Raw genomic sequence first — 20,856 nt, 5'->3', positions numbered from 1 at the left:
GCAACGTTAGGTGAGGTGGATATTAAACACAGGAAAATAGTATTTTAAGTGAACCTCTAATTCTTTCTATGGGGGAGGCTTTTTTAAGGATACACAGACAATTTCTAGAACCCTGGCAACTTTTTACAATAAATGCTGTTTGAAGCAAGAATCCCTTGCCTAGGGCAGACAGAAAGAGAATCAGCCCAGCAGTGTAATCATTGCTCTGCTGTTTGAAGGAATATTGAGCTCAGATGCCTCCAGAAAGCCCACCAGGCCCAGAGGCACTGGACAATAAAAGGGGAAAAATAATAGACGCCAATGCTTTATTAAGTATATTTTTTTCTCACTTAGGTGCCCATTCCCTGGTCAGACAATTAGTTGAGGTTCTTTCCAGAGAAAGTGTTACCCACCAAGAAAAAACTCTTTTAACCTTTCAAAATAACAAATATCTTTAATGACTTTTATCCCCTTTCCATTGACATCACAGATACAATGTGGCCTGTCTTGAAGTCAAGCCCAAATTGAAATCACTGCTGGCAGGGACAGGAAAAATAGAACATTTGACAATAAGAGTGACAGATGAAGCTTTGGGGGCCTTGAAAGGGAGAATCACGCAAGCTTTGGCCTGGGACAGAAATACTACATCTTAGGAAAATACTTTCCCACCTGGAAATTAATAGGCAGGTACATTTGCACATGATAGTGGACTAATGCTTGATAGGAGGGGGAATTATTTTCCATCTACATGTTTAAAAAAGAAGTTGGACATGCTTTCTAGCAAGAACCTTTTGATGATACACCAATGGCTTACCACCATACTCCCTAGGGAAAACATGTTTATTTGGTTGTATTAAATAACATTACCTAGAAATATTCCCAAAGACATCCTAAAATTGCTTGATCTTGCCACAAATGATTAATAAACATCTTGTAATGTACAAAATCATACTATTTTGTATCTTTTCAAAGATAAATTCTAACCATACCACTTGCTTTATTTATAGAAGGGAGACACTTAGCATTTCTTGATTCATGTATTTGACTCTATTTTATTTTGTTTTGTGTGTGTGCTACCTTTCTTACTGAATCTACTCAGAGGAGAAAACTGAATCCAACCTATCAATTTCTGTCATCAATTTCTAATTACCTGTGCTTACTTTGCAGTTCACCTTAGATTTCTTTAAAATGACATTTGTTTGCAGCTTATTCACTCTTGGTTGGTTTGATGATTGGTTGTGAAGTTGTTCTGGTATTTTTGCCTGTAGTAAGAATTTTCACCAAAGATGGTCACTGTAGATCCTTTAAATCAAGTATATTCTACTTCCAAAGCTGTCAGAGAAGAGGTTTAATTCTAGTAATTAATTACTTGAGATGCATTTCCCAAGGAGTCCTTGGCTTAGACTTTGGAGACACTGCTTTCGAGTCAAACAATATGAAACCTTTAAGGTCAAATGAATAATTAAATTTGCATCATTGTGAAATGAACACATAAGCTTACATTGCCACTGAAATCTATAAATCTAGGATTGAGAAGCAAATGTGCATTTCCCTCTGTGGATAATAATGGCAGAAAGTCATAATATTTATTTTTGCCTTTGATATAAATTTAAACCAATTAAGGATGGAGTTCAAGTTGACACAGAAAATTTGGTTGCTTCCCTGGGTCCATCAGCATCTTTATTACTTTTCAGATGTTTGAGGGCCTTATGAGGTCTAAACAGATTTTATTTCTTAACTCTTATTTTATAAACCAATATAATTTTAAAGAAAAACTTAATCCACGCTTTTGATTAATCTTTGCTAAACTCATCATCTGGTGCTTTTTAAGAGTTATTGGTGACCAAGAAGCTTTTGATTTTCTCAGTCACAGCCCTTCTAATGCCATTTCTCTTTAAAGCAGGAAGTTGTGTTTTGCCAACAGTAAAGAAATTCAAACCCCAAAAGGTTGAGATCAGTTTAAAACTTCAAGCCTGAAGGTCCTGTGGGGTTTGCACTTGGCATGCTGCTTCTTTTCTCATCTTGAAATACCTTATTTTCTTCTCCCAATCCCTATTTATTATTTTGTTAAAATATGTATTGAAAACTATTTGTAGATTCTTTGGTACATAATGTGTATAAGTTAGAAACAGGGCCGAAGGCTCATTTACCTTAGAGAGATTTCATTTTACTGTCCATTTGCATCTTTCTTTGATTCTCCTATTTCCTGAGCCCACACATTCTTCATAATTTGGGTTTATCCAAAGATTTACCAGAAAAGGTGAAAGGTGAAAGGAATGTGAAAATCTTTCAAGGTGCTGGGTAACTGAGGGTTTTCTTCCTGAGATAACCAAAATAAAAACATATCGCTTGATGTTCTAAGTGAACATCTTACGTCTTACACTATATTGTGTACTCTTATTTATGTTGACAACCAAAATTTCAATGCAGAAGATTTCGAATAATGTGCTCTATGTCATAGGGCGAACCATAATTCACAGTTGTGGATGTTTGCTGGTTTTTCAATGTGGTTCATTTCTATTCAGATGTTTAAAGGAAGACCTGTATAATTTTACTTTGTTTTTTATACAATGGGTGAGAAAGAGGAGGGGAGAGAATAGAAAGAAAACAAAATAGTATATACAGCGAGTTAAGCATCAGACCACTCTGGGCCTTTGTCCTTGCTGCCTCCTGGCCATGAAGTGGGAGTGCCCTCTAGTGAAACTTTAAAATCACTGGAAAACATCAGATATAACAGATTTCCTCCTAAATTCTTGTTTCAAAAATCTGTGGGCATCAACAACTTTGCATAAGTTTTGAATGAGACAGAAAAAGAATACTATCACGTGAAACTAGTTCCTCTCAGTTTATTTCCTAAACAAACAAATGAATTTATTGCTGTCAGTACCGAATCTTTCATCTCTCTCTCTAATATCCATTGAAGACCCCAAGCACACGTAAGTAGCACATAACAAACGAAAACATATAAAAACATAAGTTTTCCTTGCCTCTCGCGATGAATAGGAGGCAAATAAATCACTTTGAAATATGAATGCAAAGCTCTCGCAGCAATGCGTAAGAGTAAATAAGCACTGAGAAAACACACTTCCCCATCTATGTCTCAAAGTTCTTTGTAGAAAAAGCAACAGATACATATCATGATAAAACTGCCTGTAATCCGGGAAAAGCACAAGACCAGGAGTCTGTTGTAAAATTTTTGCCCAGGACTTCACCTGCCAACTGTGTGAGTTTAGGCAAGACACTGAACCACTCTGAGACACAGTCACATCTGCACGGTGAGTTGAAGAACCTCTGTTCTCATCCCTCCCAGGCTAGCATTGGGTGAGCTCAGCGGTGGGAAGAGGCTTGGAAGAAGAGAAAGCACTATATTGTGAAGGGGTTGCTTTCTTCCTTGGCTGTCTTCTGCTGAGATTTCGAGCCACGGTCCCTGTGAGCCCGGAGAGGAGAGGATGACCCTTCTGATGACCGGTCAGAGACCATTGAGGAAGCAGCTTATCTATTGCTTTAAGAAGGAATGACCGAGAAAAGAAAGAGGCAGCGCTCAGTGTTAAAATTCACCGCGGTGGGCGCGCTCTGGCCAAGCAGGGGGGCTATGCTGAGCCCCGCGGGCAGAGGGTCCCCGGGGGGCTATTGCGGGGCCTGGCAGCTCCCTCTGGAGCAGGCTGGGCAGCAGCTGGGAAGGCTTGGAGGAAGCGCGTCCGGTCTGGTTTGCAGCAGCAAGTGTCAGCGCGCGTAGTCGCCGCCTTGCAAGAGCGGAGCCCAGTAGCTGGGATGCTCAATGCTTGTGTGTTTTTAATCCCCACGTTGATTACCATCCACAAAACATAGTTCCCCGTTTCTGTTGTCTTTTTAAAATCGAAAATATTTTAGCTCTGTTTATGCCAACAGTAATAAACGCTTCATTTGCGCAAACAATCTGGTTCTTCCTTTTAGTTGCATTTGGTTTAATTTTAGGTTTTGTGCTTATAAAATTCTTTAGTTTTTTTTTTCTTCCATGTAAATCTTGTTGGGAGTGGGATATAGTTTTACCCTCTTACTGTTTGTTTATGAGAGCATTTAATTTTTTTTTCTAAATCAACCTGGATGGATTGCATCCATATCTTCCCAATTCTAGACTTTTCTAGGCACTTTTTCTTTCTTTCTTTTTGTTTTTAAATTTTCTTTTTTAATAGCACAGGTATCTTCTATGCACTGATTGCCTGGATTTTTCACTATTTATCTTCAGGATGGATGTCTTCTTTTGTTCAGAGTGAGAAACTGTTTCTCATTTCTTTACTCAGAGTGACTTCACATTGTCAGATATGCACAATCAATCTTGTACTTAAACCTTTGTGAGGAAGCACAACAGATGGATAATGGGAACATGGTTGCCATTTGGGCTGGGTGGATTCAGAGCTGACTCCATAGCCATGGGTTTGGTGGTTAAGGAGGAAAACCATAAAGTTAATCTCTCAGGCTATCTGAGGAGTTCCATGCCTGCTGTTTATGTCTTCCCTCCCATTTGACCTAAACAGTTGGCACGGGGGTGTGGAGAAGGTGACTTCTTGCCTAGAATAAAATTAAATAAGACACTCAGCAGGTCTTCAACTGCTCAGGGATTTATCCCAATTAAGTCACCGGTTCCAGCTGAATGACTGGGGCTTCCACATCATAAAATCACTCTTGGCTAAACTTAGAGTTCACTTTGTCTAGGCTGCATGCTCCCACATTACTGGAACACCATGCCTCCTCATTGAAACTTTGGGTTCCTTCTGAATTAGAACCTTCCCTGACCTTTACTGCACACCACAAAGAAACCAAATGCTAACCTCTGTTTGTCTCAAATTTTCCCCTATTAATGCTGAGCCCAAGTCTACATTTCCAGCCAGTCTTTCATTTAAAAACACAATCTCATTCAAAACCTGCCTGGTAACTTTATCACTGGGGTAACTGTTACCTATGATGCAGGGCTGACCTGGGTCCTTGTAGCACTTGACATCATCTTTTGGACGGGTTACAGAGCCTTTTGAGGGAGTTGTTAGAAGCAGGCTCACCCTGCAATGCAGAACCGGTCACAGAAGAAAATTAGTGCATTTATCTGTCAGCATTAGACTAGATTTTCAATCCAGTTCACTAGTCACAGGGTCCGGTTTTCTCTTTCTCTGGGAGATGAAACCAATATGCTGGTAGGTAGTAAAGGTGTCAGTTATAAATTGGACCGTTGGAGCACGCACACACACAAAATAGACGAGAAGAATTTAAGGCCATAAATTTAGTTCAAGGCAAAGAATTTCCCTAAAAATAGTTCAGCTTGTTAAAACGCTCTAGGAAGAATGTATGCCAGGTAACGGTTAGTATTTTCAGAAGCAGTCCACAAATTCTTTATAGGGGCCAGCGTTTGCAATTCTTTTTCCACTATACTTTGCTTGTCCTGCTTAAGGAAAAGAATCTTTCTAAAGATGTTATTGATGCTGGTGGCAAAAAAAGAGTAAATTAATAACTTGGTTGGTTCTCTCTTTACTGTCTCACATAGGGGTGGTATTACAGCAAATTTGAGTTGCAAGCTGAAGGTTCAGGTGTGGCACACACCATCACAGTTTCCTGAGTGGTGTTTCTGCTCACCTACCACTTAACTAAATGTGATTCTAATTAGTGACTCCAAAGAAGCACACGAAACTTTTCTTAGTTCAGAATTCAGTGAGTATCCTGTTTTAATCGAGCTGTTTTCTAAACTCAGTCCTATAAGAAAAATAACCCAGGTGGCAAACCTAAGGACCCACCTAAGGCTACTCATTATTGAGATGTGACATCCCTTAGAAGTGCAAGTAAAAATGTGCAGTGTTCCGTGACTTCCTGCCAGTAGGCCCCTTGTTCCGAGCTAGTTCACTAAATATGGAGTGTCCATTGACCCTGAAGTGTTGCATTGAACTGTGTGAGTTGGTAGGTCTAACCCATTGACTCATAAGAGTTTTTAATTCAGACTGAGAGATGACATTCAACAACCCACCACAATCTATACCAGAGCAGAGTAAGAATTAAATGGGAGCAAATATCGAAACTATACCATGGGCAATATAAAGGAAAGAATCCATATTTTATCATATGGATGACAGTTTAATTCATTATTATTTAAATCTTATTAGTTATTACCCACTATAATAACTATTATATAGACTGGAGCGGTAGCACAGCAGGTAGGGCGTTTGCCTTGCACGCAGCTGACCCAGGTTCGATTCCTCCATCCCTCTCAGAGAGCCTGGAAAGCTACTGAGAGTATTCTGCCCGCACAGCAGAGCATGGCAAGCTACCCGTGGCATATTTGATATACCAAAAACAGTAACAACAAGCCTTACAATTGATACGTTCTGGTGCCCGCTTGAGCAAATCGAGGAACAACAGGACAACAGTGCTACAGTGCTATCACCCACTATGTGTGAGTTATACAGTGCTAGACACCGTATATCTTTTTGCTGCTGTTGTTGTTTTAAGTCCTGCCTTTGTAGAGCAATATTTTTTCCAGAGCAACAGAAATAACTTAACTCTATCCTTACGACTAACCTTTCCTTTTGCTGCTATAGTATGTCTTTTCAGAGGGCAGCCTCATCATCTTATTAATCTTTGTATCCTTAAAAATGCTATACTTTATGCCTGTATTTTTTTTTAAAAGAATGGCTATTATAATGTGACATGAGATCGTTTTTCTAAAAGGCTTCTTTTGCCCCCAGATGATAGGGGAAAAGTCTTAGAAATAAAGAGATGGAATATGGCTCCCAAGTTTTTTCTCTGGATACACTGTGGGTGGGGATACTGCAAATTGAAGTAGAGAACACAGAAGAGCACTAAGTCATGAGAAAAAGCAAAGATGAAAAGTTGGCTTGACAAGTTGCAATGGAGGTACCCGTGTTGGAGCATTTTGTTAGGCTGCTTAGAGAATTAGTTGGAGCTAGAGAGATAATACAGTGATTATTATCACTGTATCACTGCCATCTCATTGTTTGTTGATTTACTCGAGCGGGCACCAGTAACATCTCCATTTGTCCCAGCCCTGAGATTTTAGTAGCCTCTCCTTACTCATCTTTTCCAAAGATTGGAGGCTTCTTTCAGGGTCAGGGGAATGAGACAAGAGAGAAAACAGAGGGATTAAAACATTTGCCTTACATGCAGCCAACCCCAGTTTGAATCTCAAGCACTATATATAGTTCCTCAAGCACTGTCATGGGTGATCGCTGAGCACATAGTCAGGAGTAAGTCCCTGCCACTGCTAGGTATGGCTCAACTCTCCTCTCTTTCTGACCTCCTCAGCCCAACAACAACAAAAAAATGGATTGGTTGGAAGCTCAAGAGACAAAGACTTGGAACTAATCCATCAGTGTATAAGAATATGTCAATTATGAAGAATATCTAGGACTGAATTCTACTTAACTTTTTTTTCAGCCTCCACTATATTTGAAGTCCTCTGAGCACTGCAAGGGGTGATTTCTGAGTGCAGAGCCAGGAGTAACCCTGGTGCATTGCCAGGTGTGACCCACAAAGCAAAAAAAAAGTATCACTATCTTTTCTGTAAGACTCCTATAAAGAAGAACTAAAAATAAATTTTTAAAGTACATTAGTAGGAATTAGATATTCAACCTTTACTTATTGGGGAAGACATATTATTAGTTGGTAAATCTCAATATTTCAGTTTCATGTTTCTTTTGCTAACATTGAGAATTTCCAGAATATTTAGAGACACAAAGGATAATGATATAACTGAAGAAACAATATCAGAGGCTCCAGAGAATTTATCGTGTCTTATTTCTTTAAATTAGTTCTAATTTATAACTAAAATTTAGTAACCAAGGTAAGAGAGAGTGTAGAAGTTAAGATGTTTGTTTTGCATGCTGTTGACCAAACTTTGCTCTACAGGGCTGCAAATACTTCCCTGAGTACTGCCAAAGGCCACTACTAAGCATAAAACTAGGAATCACCCCGAGAAACACAGAGGGTAGCCTAAATCAATCCTACCTGCAATTAAAAAATAGTAAACAAATACATTCAGTGGAGTTAAGTTTTTAATGGATGCATTGGCTCCCAAATAGTTGATTTAAAAAAAAATAAAAAGAATGCATATGCCTCCATAATGTCAATGTGATCACAAAAAACCCAGCCTCAACAAATGACCATAAAATAGAAGCACTGAAACCACAACATTTATCTGGATGATAGGAGTGCATTATGCCCTATAAACTTTGGGTTTTGTGTCACCATAAACTTTGGTTATCTGTCCTGAACCTCATATCTCTATTATGTGTAAGTTTAATATTTATTGAGCAAACCAAAAGAGTAGAATCAGTATCATTGGGGATTATTTCTCCCATGGGATCTCTGTGCACAGCAGACAAGAACTAGAATGTTGTAGGTGTATGTGTCTGTGTAAAAAGAGTGAACAATATTATCAAATAATATCAAAGTAGCAATATTTCATTCAATGCAGCTACCATATATAGGAAAGAAAAAGCATATACTTTTGTTTATGAATATATTTCTCTGTGTTTAAGAGAGCTATCAAAACCAGATCAATTATAAAAGATGATCTAGTTCTAAATGTGCCTTTCTGGTCATTTTAGCTCCAGCCTTTATGACGCTTATTAAGCAACTCACCTCTCACCAAGAGCACGAAGTCCCCTTTGCACCTGATCTAGCATGTAAACTAATGGCATTCTTTTAGCTAGTAACCACTGAATCAGCCAACTCAGTCAAACAGGTTCTACATACAGTGAAGACATTGTCCAAGGAGAAGACAACAAATGTAGAAATTCATTGCAGAAAGAGAAGTATTATTTCTTAGAAATAAATTGAAACAGATTGGTGAAAGATAAGGGAAAAGGGAACATGGTATTCTGGAACAACTAGTTCTCAAACTCTAGGTGGGGTGTTTTCTATGAAGACTTATTTTCACCTCTTATTTTAATGAGTTTCCTTCTGAATGGCTCTCTGAACCAAGAGCCTAAGAGTTCATTGAGATGCTCAGTCCTATAACATCCAACTGATGAAGGGCAGAGAATTTAATTTTGGGCAAATTGATCCAACACTGAGATTTCTGCCATGTGCTTGCCCAGATATTACAAAAATGAAGCAAGATTGTTTTTATATTTCACTTCAGTATTGGATATCAAATTTGGTGGGTGTTTGGTATAACTTTTAAAATATCTATGGATCCTTGAGAATTAGTACTAAAAATGTTCTTAGTCTTTCTTTTTCCAGCAATTTAAACTTCAAATTGTGTGACTAGACTTCGGTGGAGATTTAACATAAGTAACATAATGGTCAAGTCCTTTGTTTAATTCAGTGTCTCTTCCATGAAGTCATTCATAACATTTTTGATTTTTCAAGTGTTCCTTCTAACCATTTATGTATCTATGTCTTTTGCTCACTGAATTTACACAGTTTCATTAAATCACCCTTTAGCATGTGTCAGATTTATGGCACATAGAAGGTAAAGTCTCAGTCTGTTCCCCAGTAAACTTGAAAATTAAACACTCTTGTGAAAAATTTCAAGTACCCTGGTACTCAGGCTGAGAACTCTGGGGTCTTCTCTAAATAGGGCTAGGTAGCATCCCCAGCTACACCCACCTCACACAACAACCACGTCAAATTTTTGGTCCCGACAACAGATGCTGAAATCTCTGGACAGTGCAACACCTCCTAATTCCTCAATATGGAAATTCCAGTAGGAACACACCAAACTAGATTAAAAGTAACATCAAAGTCAACTAAACTCAATAAACAAAAAAACTAAACTCAATAAACAAAAAGAATAACAAAGAAAGCTCAACTAACAACAAAAATCTCAGTAAATCCTTAAACCAGGACTTAACTATCCAATAATGAGACATAACAATTTTCATATTAAAAAATCTTTTTAATTTACTGATGTTAGTATGAGAACTTTGTTATCAAACCAATTTCAACTCCAGAGTTGCATCAATATTTGTGGCTTCTGTATACATTGAAAAGAAATAGATTAATTAATTAAAAATTTTTTTAAAATAAGCACTTGGGTTGGAGCAAGAGTATAGTGAACAAATCACTTACCTTGAATGTGTCTGACACTGGTTTGCTCCGTGGCTCTGCATATCATCCTCCAAACATTACCAAGAGTGATTCCTGAGCACAAAGCCACGGGTAAGCCTGGGCACTACTGGATAGGTTTCCAAAGCAAAATCAACAACAAACAAAGCAATCGCCACACAATACACAAATAATAAAAGCAATCTCCACACAATAAACAAACAATACAAGCAATCTTCCACTCTAAAAAGTTATTCAAATATTTAAACTTGGCATAGAAAATAAAATATATAACAGAGATGCGGACTCTCAATTACTTGCTCATTCTGACCACTTGAGTTACTATTACTTTATTTTATGTGTAGCTATTTTTTGTGAAACTACAAAGATGAATTCCAGGAGACTTTCAATGTCACTATGGACAGTCTTCATATGTCCCTAAAGGCAGCTCACCTGTTGATAAATAGTTCATGATAATGATAAAATGTGCATGAGATTCCACTCCTTGGGAAATCTGGGGTACGATATTTTTGTGTATATTATTTTGGTATATTTTGAAATCACTTTAAAGTAATAACACTGTACTCTTCTTTCTTTTGCTATTGTTATTGTTTAGTTTTAGAGCGACATCTGGTAGAGCTCCTGGCTCTGCACTCAGGGATCACTTCTGGCACTTGTCAGAGTCTATATATGATGGCAGGAATCAGACCTAGGTTAGCTGCCTGTAAGGGAGGAACTGTACCTCGGTACTATCTCTCAGGCCCGAGAGTCATACTATCCTTAAGGGGGTCAGGTGCTACTGCAGAACTGTTATTTTCCCAAGAAGCTTCAGTCAAACAGGAACAAGTCTAAGATTACTGGCTTCATAAGGGCATAAGAATGATTCTGTCTGGCTTCTTAAAAAATAAACTTTTGGGCCGGAGCAATAGCACAGCGGGTAGGGCGTTTGCCTTGCACGTGGCCGACCCGGGTTCGATCCCCGGCATCCCATATGGTCCCCTAAGCACTGCCAGGAGCAATTCCTGAGTGCAAAGCCAGGAGTAACCCCTGAGCATCGCTGGGTGTGACCCAAAAAGCAAAAAAAAATTCAACTTTTACCAACTTTTCTACTCCTTTACTCAGGAAATTATTTTTGTTCTATTTCCTTTTCTCCCATTTCTGAAACTCAGGAAATCTTCTCATTGTCTTTCCTTTTTTTAAAAAAAATTTTCCTCTGAAGTTTAAAACATATTGTCCTTAGAAAAAAAAATAAATAAAACCCCACAGAGCTTCTCAGCCACACACCTACATGTAGAAAGCCATCTGTCTGGGGCTGGAGCGATAGCACAGCAGGTGGGGCATTTGCCTTGCACACGGCTGACCTGGGTTCAATTCCCAGCATCCCATATGGTCCCCTGAGCACCACCAGGAGTAATTCCTGAGTGCAAAGCAGGAGTAACTCCTGTGCATCACCAGGTGTGACCCAAAAAGAAAAAAAAAGCCATCTATCATTCTGGGACTAAGTTTTCTAACCTATGAAGTGAGAAGAGCATATCTGTGCTACCAATCTGCTATGACTGCTGAGAGTACAAAACAGAATTATTATTATTAGAGTACTTTAGAAATTCAAAAATAAACATAAAAAAGCAGACAGGGGCCAGAGAGATAGTACAGGGGCTAGGGGTTTGCTTTGCATGAAACTGTCCCCAATTTGTTCCCCAGCACCACGTATGGTCCCTTGAGTACCACCAGGAATTATCCCTCAGCATGGAGTCAGGAGAGACCATCCTTGAATATGGCCCCCAATGCTCCTCCCTACCTCCTTCCAAAAGCAGACCAATGAAAAGTACTCTTCCCTTTGAAATTGTTTCTGCTTCTATAAAAAAGTTCAACTGGCTGAATTCTCAGTTCTAATAATTAATAATAGCAATCGGTTTTGAGGGTACTATGAAGGATACACCAACCATGTTGTTTGCATAGATGATTTTATTTAAGTTGTTCCCTATTGTTACTTGTAGTTTATAGAGGTAAAAACGATAACTTGAAGATATTGTTTAATTTGTTCATAGGCACCTAGAACTCTTTGTTCTAATCACATCCTTAGATGCGAGGAAGCAGTTGGCATTGTTCTATCCTAAATCCAGAGTCAAGTTTGCACACTTTAGGATCAACAATCAGCCTTGAAATCCTAAGAGGAGAGTCAGCCTTCTTTAAGTCTCAGTCTGCCTCTCTCGGAGAGCCCGGCAAGCTACTGAGAGTATTGAGCCCGCAAGGCAGAGCCTGGCAAGCTACCCGTGCATATTGGATATGCCAAAAACAGTAACAATTAAGTCTCTAAATGAGAGACATTACTGGTGCCTTCTCGAACAAATTGATGAGCAGCGGGATGACAGTTCACAGTTCATGAGCAGTACTTAGGAGTACCTAGAAAGAGCATAAACACCTGAGGGAAGGGAGGTCAGTGCAAATACATATCATCCAAGACAAAAGATTGGCCAAGACTCAAACAAGTATCAGCTAGTAGAACTTCTGGGCCACCCTATTATGTTCCCCGCACCAGGAAGAGAAATCCAATAATTAGCACATCTGAGTACAGGCCTGGAACCAAACAAATAGTGTTACTCTAAAAGAAACAACTAAATTTAGGATATCATATAGGTTTGCTTTTGGTTGGGGCCACACATGGTTAAGCTTAGGGATTACTCCTGACTCTATGCTCAGGAACAAGTTCTATTGGTGCTTGAGGAATCATATGTAGTGTAAGGGATAGAATTCGGGTCTGTAGCATGCAGGGTAAGTTCCTGTACTATCTCTCTGTCTCACCCTCCACCCAAATAAGTATTTTTTATTGTAAAACACGTCCCAGAGTAGGTCCTTAAGTAGGATCTTGGGTTACCCTTTTAAGCCCATATGTGTGTATGGTGCAAATGAACTTCTCTCTCTCTTTCTCTCTCTCTCATTTTTGGGTCATATCCTATGCTTAGGAATAACTCCTGGTTCTATGCTCAGACCACATGCAAGGCAAGTGCCCTATGCAATGTGCTATCACTTAAGCATGTCTCTTTTGAGTACACATTGGAGTTTCCAAACCTCATGGGCCCTCCTACCCATGAATTCTAGAAGCAGCAGGTCTTCTCAGCACCGTGCCCTGGAACACAGCTGAGATGCTCCAGGGAGGCCACCGTTATACCACAAATTCACTTCAATTCTCTCTCTCTCTCCTATGCTACATATTCTAAATGTCACCTTTGAATTTAGCTTATTACTCTCCTAAGAGCAATAGCCAGAGGATCCTTGATTTCCTTCAAGCTCCAAATAAACCCATACTACATACAGCCAGGCGCTCCCTTTCCTCAGCACAAACGATGCCTCCAAGTCCCCCCATTGCTCCGTGAGATTAAGACACAGTTCAGGCTGCCACTAACAAGCCTGCAAGCATCCTCAGAGCAGAACCGAGGAAGACACAGGTGAAATAAATCAAACAGAACAATCAGGGGTGAATTTTCAGTGTGGCCCAGCGTGGAGATTTCCTGGCGGGATTTCCATTAACGTGAATGGGAGTTGTACCACTAAATCCCTACACACTGTGCGGAAAATATGCCTCTAAGTGCTCGGCAGCATTATGCCTGATGGAACAAAAACACAAACTCCCCAGACCAGTCAAAGTGGTCCTGGGGCTGAGGATCCAAGATTCCTGGCACAAGGTGTCTCAAGTCCCAACTGTTGGAGGTGAGACCAAATGGACCCCCCTACACTGCTTGTCACAGCACACAGAAATCAGAAGAGACCTCTTCACTACCCCCAGTGGTCGCTTCTCCTTCACCCTGACACTGACTTTGATTGTGAGTTGCTCAGGTGATCCACACAAATGGTCGTGTTGGTGAAAATAATTTCCCTTCAGCTCTGATTACCTGAAATCTCAGCAAACCTGAGCATTGCATCAGGCGCAATGGCACCCGAAACTTCGAGGATGATAGTGCATGATTCATTTTGATGTGGTTTTATGGCCTCTGCAAAGTAAATGTTGCAAAGGACTCTTACCCGCGGATCAAAGAAAATAGTCAAAAAATCACTCAGCCTGCCTGCTTTCACAGAGCAATTTCCTCCCCATATCATCTGTAGGTTGGCGCTGAAATGCAAGTCAGAGCGTGTTGGTTTCCTCCTCAAAAAACCTTTTCTGGCCCCCTCCTTCTCTAAAATAAGATTTTAGGTACTCCATAAATTATTTTTCCTCTCTTATCTGCCAAAGCGTCCTGTCACGCTATTCACCGAGTGTATTTTTTTATTTGCCATTTCTCTAAGTGACATCACCTCTGATTGACCTGACTTATGTAGTCAGAATAGCTCCAGTGATCCTTGTCTTCTTTCTTCTTATCCTTCAGAGTCAAGGTCATGTATCTCATCTTCTCCATTAAACATTCCTTATACTGACTTAACCACTTACTCTACCATGCTCTTCCTGCACTTGCATTGCTGAATTCTTTGATTTCTGCTCTCATGCACCTTCATTTCTAGTTACCCTGTCCTTCAACTTCTCTATTTCCTGCACTACTTGATAAATAAGAACAGAGTGTTCTTTCCATCTTTCTATTGCCCACTTTCTTGTGGTTAGGCTAGTAATAAACATCTGTTAAATTAATTTTCCAAAGTTGGTGGTTAAGTCCCACTATTCCTCTTTGCCTAACCACAAAAACTCTTATTTTCTTGAAAGTAAAGATACCAAGTTTTAAAAAAAAGTAATTTATTATCAATATTTCTCTACATTTTAATTTTCTTCAGGGGGCTCTTGGGGGAAGTTCAAAGTGTACCTGATCAGGTGATATTCCTGGCTCTGTGCTTAGGAGTGATCATTGACGGTGCTTGGGGGACCATATGTTGTACCAGAAATGGAGCCAGAGTTGACTCTATTGTAACGCAAGCACCACAACCCGAGTACTAGGTCTCCCGCCTCTTCTAATCGTTCCTTCACACAAATATGCATAGAATACTTCCTAGGCATCGGAAAAAGAGAGGGGCGTTGTCCTTGCTCTGAGGCTGCTGAATCTGAACCACAGTGGAATGATGGCTAAGGATGAAGGGTACCACTCTGTGTTAGCAAGTTTGTTGTAGTCATATCCATCTGCATGTTAAGGTAGCAGTGAAAAGAAGGAAACATTTGGAAGATTCTCTGCCTGAAGGGCAGGTGCTTAAGAAGCTAAATTGCCCTATGGGACCACAACATATTTACCCAGAGTAAATTTGGGTGTGGGTGTGGTGTCAGAAAGAATTATGAATATTTTATTCAATTTTTTTAAATCTTTTGAGACTTACTTAGGAGTCTCTGGAACAAGGCCGGTAGATGAGCTTGCATTGAGGTGGTGTGGCTTCCAGAAGTAAGGGGGTCAGTTGGTTCTCAAAAAACAAAAACCAAACCAAAGCAAGTGGTTTGGGGGCCACCGAGATAGAACAGGGTTTAAGGTGCTTACCTTGTATGTAGCCAACCCCAGTTTGATTACGGGCACTCATAGGGTCTTCCAAGCACTGCCAGGAGCAAGCCCTGAGCACTGAGCCAGGGAGAGCCCCTGAGCATAACTTGGTGTGGCTCCGGAACCAAATAACCCTTCCCACAAAAAAAAAAAAGGCCCCAAGTGGTTTTGACTTTCTCCTCTCCAGGGGTTTGGCAGGTGGTGCCAGTCCACAGTGGCTTTTCCTGCCAGCCCTGTACCCGGCCCATTTGAAAGCACGATTTCTGGTGTTCTGAGAAGCCCTGGTGTCTTCAGCCACAAAGACCTGTGCACGTGAAGTTGTCAGCAGTTTAGGTTCTCTGCAGAGTTCAGTCCTGAGATGGTGGGGTCCAGCACGAGGCATGGCTGCAGCTTTGGGATGTGGGAGCAGCTGTCAGGGCTTCGTTTGGGGGGTGCTAGTCTGCCCTACTCCAAGACTGCCCAGGAGACCTGACCTGGGAAAGGGTGTCCAAAATGTTTTGTGGCTAGTTAATCTCCTTTGAGATTTATTTATGATTCTCTGGATCAGGGCTGGTAAATGAGCTTGCATGGTGGCAGCAGTGGGACATGAGCACGGCTGCCAAGTCTTCCGGAAGTAAGGGGAAATAGGGGTTATGAATGTCTTCGATATTTGGCTACCGTTCCTCTTCTCCATGTAGTCCACTGAGACCCACCAGTGGCAGGACCAGAGAGAGAGTATAGCACGTAAGGCACTTGTATTTTTTTTTAATTTTTTATTTTATCAAGTAGTTCACAATATTTGATTACATTTAATATTCAAACACCAACCCCGCCATCATAACACCTTCCTACCACCATATTTCAGGTGTTTCCATCCTGAACCCCAATCTCTGCCCTAAAGCAAAACCAAAATAATATATTTTGTATTGTTTGTTATGAAAAAATGCTGAAAATACTACCAAAAAAGTATCCTTAGAGAAAGAGTGTGAAGATTATTGTATTTCACCTAGGGGCCATTAAGCCCATCTGTAAGAGATCACTAACCTGTTGTTAAAGGTTGAGCCTTGTGTGCTTCTAGCGGGTAGGGTGTTTGCCTTGCACGTGGCTGACCTGGGTCCGATTCCTCTGCCCTTCTTGGAGAGCCCAGCAAGCTACCAAGAGTATCCTGCGCGCATGGCAGAACCTGGCAAGCTACCCATGGTGTATTCGATATGCGAAAACAGCAACAACAAATCTCACAATGGAGATTTTACTGGTACCCACTCGAGCAAATCGATAAGCAACGGGATGACAGTTGATATATATCTGTTGTCATAAATATCATAAATATATACAGGTATCTGTGAAAAAATATTTCCCTCTAAGATTGATTTCCTTCTACTTTGAACCCCATCAAATGTAGTGTGGTACTCTGGAGTATGGGTAGGGTGTGTCCTATGAAGTGTCACATGACTGCATTTGTGAAATAGGTCCAGGAATAGGTTCACTCGTGGGTGAGGCTTGGCCTGAGAGTGTGGAGCGGCCATGAGGGTAGCGGTGGTTGAGTTTTGGAGATTTTCCTCTGGGGCGGGTAAGGCACTTTTCTTGCATGCTCCTGAAACAAGTTCAATCCCCAGCACCCCATAGGATTCCCTGAGCACCACTAGGCATGATCTGAGTGCAGAACCAGGAGTAACCCTTGAGCACAGCCAAGCCTATTACCCCCCAAATAAAACCCATTAATGGCTTCTTCCTCCTCTTTCTCAGTTTCTCTACAGTGCTCATAGTGATTTAGTCTGTTTATCTTTTTTGTTTTTTGCTTCTCGGGTCACACCCGGCGATGTATAGGGGTTACTCCTGGCTCTGCACTCAGGAACCACTCCTGGTGGTGCTCAGGGGACCATATGGGATGCTGGAAATCGAACCCGGGTTGGCCGCGTACAAGGCAAATGCCCTATCCGCTGTGCTATGGCTCCAGCCCCTACTCTGTTTATCTTTAATAAAATTATCAAATAAGGATGTAATTCACATTAGTGATACCTGGAAAAGAGGGAATGAAGTGATCCAGAAAGAGTGCAGGCTTTGGGCTTCAGCCCTCTGTTTCAGCTTCAGCTTTTCTTACCTGTGAGACCGGAAACAAGTTACTTAAATTCTCTGAGTCTTGTCTTTCTTTTTTGGGCAAGTTCCTTAAATGCTATACCCTCTGTTGCTTATTATGTAAAAAGTAAGTCATTAATACTTACTGACACAGGTCTTTGTAAGCGTGAGAAATGCAGTCTATATCGTGTGTAGGTAACACACAGCTGACACAAAAGCACGGTGTTTATTAGTTGATTTATTAAAGGGAGTGCCAGTCGAGATACATAATTTGTTCAAACCATTGCCTTGTGAGTAGCTGAAATTCAAGGTACGCTAATAAGAAAATAGTGAAAATCCTTGAATGCTGAGAGCTATGAGTTTTCAATGTGTCCCATAAGTGCCCAGGAGGTGGCCATCTGTCCAGCCCACAGGTCATGGGATAAATGGGGTGTTGTGCGTTCCCATCTCAGCCAATGGTATTAGCATGGAAATCTGGTACGTTGCTAATCTTCCTGCCTCAATTTCCTGCTGCTTAATATGTATCCTGAGATCACCAACTCTGACAAGGCAATTTTGACTAATGTACAATTGAGCTCCTACTCCTTGGTTATAGGGGAGCTCTAAAAGCCAGAGGTATTACTATTCATTTCAAGACTGCCCTATCTGCCACGAGACTCAAAGGACTGGCGTGCCTTCCCCCACTGCTGGCAATATTTAGTTTCTTTGAGTTGCTTCATCAGAAGAAACACTGAGCTCTCCATTTCGCTGGGTCACTTTCCCACTGACGAAGCTGGTGTTAACATCGAATCCTGAATCTCGGCTGGATCCATATTAGAGCATCTGTGAGAGAAGGGCGCTAGCCCCAAAACACAAGCACACTTTCTTTTCCAAGAAAGACTGTCATTCCCCTCGTGTTAACTTCCCCTTGTTCCCCTGCATGCCCCCACCCCCAGCCCCCTCTCCTGCTGCCACCAACACGACCCAGATCACATTAGAGTCCCAGAGCACAGGGAACAGTTCTCGTCTATCCGTCACCAAGGAGGCAGACGGGACAGGGGGAACAACAAGTCATTTGTACCTGATGAGGAGGACACTCCTGGGAAACAAACAGATGAGCCACCCCATGAATCTGAGCCATTCTCCGAGGTAAACAGAACTGCATGAGAAACCACCAATTATCTCCAGCATCGCCCTTACCTCTCCCACTGCCCTCTGGCAGCGGGTGGGGGACATGAAACTGTAGCTTGGACCAATATCTGATTCTGAGAAAGTTAACCCTCGCAAAGGTGATCTGCTTTTCCCTTCGTCTCTCGGCGTTGAATAGCCATCTATTTCTATTACCTTTCTGTCAACTCTATTTTTCATGGGAGAAATCTGGTCTAATAATAAAGTGACAACACTTTCCGATTTTGACCTGGTGTTTGGACAGGGAGTGTCAACGTTTAAAGAGCATAGTGAAGTGGAAGCAGAACCTGGACTTCAAAACATGTTTCGGATGCTTTCCTTGCAAAACAATGACAAACCGAACAGAGCAAAATCAGCTGCCTGAGGCAGGCAAGTTGGTATTTGGACTGTGTCTCCTGAAGGCATTCTAGGATACATATAAGGGAATCAGAGAAGGGCCACAAACCACTGAAGTGTCTGTGAATGCTATTATTATCTCCTAATTCCAGAGATTTCAGTGGTGAATATTAAGAACTATAGACAAGAATGGGAGAACTGGGTTTTTGGTTTGATAGTCTCTCCTGGTGGCTAGAGATAATGCTTTATAGAAAAAGGAAATCTGTGACACCAGTAAAAGTCAGAATGTGAGTTAAGTGGTAGGTGAAGATTGATAGATTTTTGAAAAAAACGGCAGGCTTGACACAGCACAGTAGTATTGAGTGCAATTTGGGCAGTTTGAAAATATGTATGCATTTTGAGAAAGCCATGCTAGATTTTCACAGAAATCAAGCAATCATTGCAACTACTTTGCTAAGTTTCATTCCAAATATGCAATTGGAAGATCATCTTCAATAACTTTTTTATTGGATGTGAACTTCAATTACTGGTATTTCCCAAGAGCATAACATGAAGCGAGTCCCTCTGCCCACACGCCTGAAGCCAAAGAGAGGAGCTGCTCCTCTTTGATGGGAAACAATCTCTGGTTTCTTTACCCCATGTAGAAAAGTGATAAGGGGTACACTATACGAGTCCAGTTAATTCAAAACCAAGCAAAGCAATTCCAACCACCAGGGAAAATCCAAGAAAAATCATCAACTGGCAATTATTTTATGGAAGAAGAAAGGCTTCACCTATGCTAGTTCTTGCAAAGTCATCAATAATTGCATTGTACCTCCACTCACTATCATATGTTAACACCAATAAGACTGGGGATAAAAGAAGGAGAATTAACCAAAAGTTTAACTTTAATACAGCATTGAGCTTGGCATACAGTTTTGCTTAATTTGCACTTATTTTATTTAAAGACGGGCACTATTTTTTATTTTATTTTACTGAGGGTAGATCACTTTTTGTTTTTGTGTTTTTTTTTTTTGCTTTTGGGTCACACCCGGCAATGCATAGGTGTTACTTCTGGCTCATGCACTCAGGAATTACTCCTGGCGGTGCTCAGGGGACCCTATGGGATGCTGGGAATCGAACCGGGTCGGCTGCATGCAAGGCAAATGCCCTATCTGCTGTGCTGTGCTATCTTTCCAGCCCCAGAGGCTAGATCACTTTTAATCATTTTCTATTTCATGAGCCTTTTTCTCTCTTCCCCTCTCTCTTTCTTTATAGCATTGTATCACTGTCCTCCCATTGTTCATCAATTTGCTCCAGCTGGCACTAGTAACGTCTCCATTGTGAGATTTGTTGTTACTGTTTTGGCATATGGAATACACCACGGGTAGCTTGCCAGGCTCTGCTGTGCGAGCGGGATACTCTCAGTAGCTTGCCGGGCTCTCCAAGAGGGACAGAGGAATCAAACCTGGGTCGGCCTCCTGCAAGGCAAACTCCCTACCCACTGTGCTATCGATCCAGTCCCGAAAAATAAATACACTACAAAATTTAAGTGTTCTGGGGCCTGAATCTCACAAACATGAAGCATCCTAATCATTCAAGTCTACATACAATTTTGTATGTAAAAATACAAATTTAAATAAATAAACCCTTATTTTCAGAATATGCTACAAATGGCCATACACACGTGCATGTATAATCTACATACACAAGTTGCTCTGTATACTGTTAGACCATTCTAGCAATCAGATTATTAGTCATCAGGACAGACACAAAGCAGGGAGCCAGCACAGGGTCTGGGCCTGACACACTTGGTCCCCTCGCACCCCCCAGGCCAAAGCACCGCTATGTTCCTGGCCCGAGCACT

At 41.0% G+C, this 20,856-nt stretch overlaps 1 long non-coding RNA gene across 1 annotated transcript in view; it reads left to right on the top strand.

Moving 5' to 3' along the window:
• The first annotated feature begins 3,137 nt into the window (after positions 1–3,137).
• LOC129402469 (uncharacterized) overlaps positions 3,138–20,856 on the top strand; it is a 33,371-nt gene continuing 15,652 nt past the window's right edge. The window contains exon 1 of the long non-coding RNA XR_008628667.1: positions 3,138–3,254. This is a non-coding gene — a long non-coding RNA (uncharacterized LOC129402469). The remainder of the gene's footprint in view (positions 3,255–20,856) is intronic.

This window comes from Sorex araneus, chromosome 2, assembly GCF_027595985.1.
Source record: "Sorex araneus isolate mSorAra2 chromosome 2, mSorAra2.pri, whole genome shotgun sequence".
Classification (NCBI taxonomy): domain Eukaryota; kingdom Metazoa; phylum Chordata; class Mammalia; order Eulipotyphla; family Soricidae; genus Sorex; species Sorex araneus.
Note: the sequence above shows the minus strand (reverse complement) of the source record. Positions and strands in the feature narration are given on the sequence as shown.